The following is a 221-nucleotide window of genomic DNA, read 5'->3' on the forward strand; positions in this document are numbered from 1 at the left end:
GGGCGGGACCTTCCCCAGCATTCGCTGAAGTAAGATGCTGACTACTGAAAGCTGAATGTTACCAGCAGTTTGAGCAGCTCCCCAATGAACTGCAGACAGCCGGTTCGATGATCTAGCTTCGGTAAGGCTGCCAGAGGAAAACAGAGCCCGGGTGATTGTGTTTAGCTCGCTAGGGCCGCCTCCGAGCGCAGGGCACAGGTGCAGGGCCAGCCCGGTCAGCC

Source organism: Fulmarus glacialis, unplaced genomic scaffold (assembly GCF_000690835.1).
Source record: "Fulmarus glacialis isolate BGI_N327 unplaced genomic scaffold, ASM69083v1 scaffold13769, whole genome shotgun sequence".
Taxonomy (NCBI): domain Eukaryota; kingdom Metazoa; phylum Chordata; class Aves; order Procellariiformes; family Procellariidae; genus Fulmarus; species Fulmarus glacialis.